This window comes from Camelina sativa, chromosome 18, assembly GCF_000633955.1.
Source record: "Camelina sativa cultivar DH55 chromosome 18, Cs, whole genome shotgun sequence".
In the NCBI taxonomy this organism is placed as follows: domain Eukaryota; kingdom Viridiplantae; phylum Streptophyta; class Magnoliopsida; order Brassicales; family Brassicaceae; genus Camelina; species Camelina sativa.
Genome location: NC_025702.1, coordinates 12,304,337 through 12,307,195, shown reverse-complemented (window position 1 = coordinate 12,307,195; position 2,859 = coordinate 12,304,337). Strand labels below are relative to the sequence as shown.

The window sequence follows — 2,859 nt, the reverse complement described above, 5'->3', positions numbered from 1 at the left end:
CACTATTTACAATAAATTACAAATATTATAGACAAATTGACTTATACACATGAGACACATAAATTCAAATCTATGAATAATAATATTAATTCTCCTATTTTAATAATCTGTCAAATTATCAAATTGCAAATGATGCATATCTAAAAATGAAAACTTTAAATTTAATTATTTGTATGACATGTTATAAAATATTTTAGAGATATCATTATAGGTTGAAAATACAACATTACAATTGTTCTATAGAATTGAGCTTTAGGAGAAACATACACTATTATATCAGTATATATATATATATATATAAATTTACATAATTATTAATTTATGATATTATTGGGACCATATTTTATAAGGAGATTTCGAAAAAATTATTATCTTATTATCTTATCGAATATTGTTAATTTTTACACTGGCCCGATTTGGGACCAGCAAAATTTATTAATTTATAGTGTTTATTAATTTATAGAGTATTAATTTATAGAGGTTTTACTGTAGTAGAAAGGCCATTATGAATATAAACACACAGTAATTTATTATTACAAATGATGGACAAACAAATTTTTAGAAAATGAGATGAAATATTATTAGAATACACTAGTAGTCCATGGAAATCAAACCGATCACGACTTCAAACCAATTACTTAAAGAAACCCAAATTCCAACCGCGGAAAGATGGTGCTTTCTTCACTTTTGGTTCAGGCTTTTAACCGGTTGCTGATTTTGCGCCGGTTCTCCATCCGGTCCAACCGCGAGAATGTCAACAAATTCATATACCTTCTTCAGTTTCTTCGTCATTTCAAACTTGTCAAATTCTCCCATCACCTTTAGTTTGCCTTTTTCCTTCACGTCTATCAAAGTAACGCCTAAAACAACAAACATTATTGCTTAACACTATGTCAGACTAAACAGATTAAAATTACTTAATTATACGTTGTATATATAAACTAGATATAACTTGCGGCCATCAGAGCTTAATATATATAAACACTGATTTGTACATATTGCTATACCTGGAATGTCACATACAACTTTCATAGCTCTCCGTTTGATTCTTTCCTCAAAAACTTCCAACTTGAATACAACTTTCTCCTGCAAAGAATTAAATTTCAAGCTACTGGTATTTTGATTTTCTTTTAAACTATTCTGAAAATTTAAGGTTAAAATAAAATAAAATAATGCGTACCGGCATTTTTTGGAAAACGATGTAAAGTTTGATGATTGAAGAAGAGAGATGAAGTAAAGGAATATGTAATCAACCTCGTAGTCTGCTCATAACAAACCTTTGCTTCTCTGTATATATAGATAATATATTTTGTCTTGAGCTCGGGAATATGGAAACGAGTATAGTGAAGTCATCGAAGCTAGAAAATGAATATTAGTATAGTCTATTTGCTACGCTTGAATCAGGATTAATAAAAAAGTTTTGAGTCTTACTATATAATAGATTGTTAGAATTAATGTGTGGCTGTGCCTCTTTAGTTTTAGTACTTTAGTGGCTTCAACTAATACCATGTTATAATTGTGTGTATATGCGATATCGTTTGTCTTTTATTATCTCGTCGATAAGAACGATTTAATCGAACCTATGAGGTTATACATAATAAAGAACTTCTTAACTTAGTCGAAAATAGTAATCATTTATCAAATAAACTTAAATTCATGATTTAGATGTTGTTTCGTTAAACATACATAATAAATAGTAGATGGATACAATTAAAAAAAAAACTTAAAGGGAGGTGAAAACTAATAAGATTGCCAACAAATTAAACAAGAGTTTTATCAACAACAACAACAAAAAAAAAACAAATTTAACAAAAACATAGAGAAAATACTAATTAATATAGAAGATGTTGTCATAATCCTAATAGTTTATGTTATCTTCGGCTGCTGCCATGTTTTCAAATGCATGCTCTTTGTATTTATAAAATATAGATGTTGTTAATACGTTAGTTTCAGCTTCAGCTTGCTAATAAACTTTAATTAACATTTATTGATAATTTTTCTTTGTGAAAAGCATGAATCAACTTCATTGTCATTTGCATGCTACTCACAAGCGCTTTTATCTACGTTATGTTATGTCCTACGACCATGAGAATAGAAATCCGTAACTGGAGACTCATTCCTCATATAAATCTCTTGTATTCCACGTTGCACATGTGTTTAAAGCGGGTATCAATCGAATCGGATAGCAGAATCACAAAGAGTATCGCATGTATTTAACTCATCACTACTTTCATACATACATTGGCAAAGAAACAAGCCTTTGGCAATTTTGGCATGTAGCTGCTTGAGTTTCAAAATAAGGGTTTGTTTAATTAAGAGAATTGAGCACCTCACGCTTAAGCAGCACACTAAAAAGAAAAAAAAACCAACTTTGATGGGCATATTGGACATACAATTTGATGTTTCATAATGGGCTAAAAATACCCATTTTCTCAAAATTTGATGTTGGATGGGGCATAATGGACATACAATAATTTAAAGCCTCCACAACACATAAAATTTGGGCAATTAGAGAAGGTGTAAGTAACAACGTACATATAAGACAAAAACAATGTTGGAAAAAATCATTATTTTACTAAGAAGACCCTTTTATGGTATAAACCGATACAAAACATAAATGGAAAAGAAAAAACTTTATTATAAAGTGTTCCAAATACGTGGCACGTTATTAGGTCACAAGGCTATTTTGCCGACCTTCACAAATGCGTATATACACACACACACATACACACATAAAAACTATAGCTTATATTATAATATATAGTTTGTATATATATCTATTAAATCTGTCACCACGTCGTCTTCTTCTCTCATTAGCCACATTTTTGTATCTTCTCTACGCACAGCTTTAAAACCCCC

The 2,859-nt window shown here is 29.7% G+C and overlaps 1 pseudogene; it reads right to left on the bottom strand.

Annotated features, from left to right (window-relative positions):
• LOC104761280 lies at window positions 529–1,343 on the bottom strand (annotated as a pseudogene).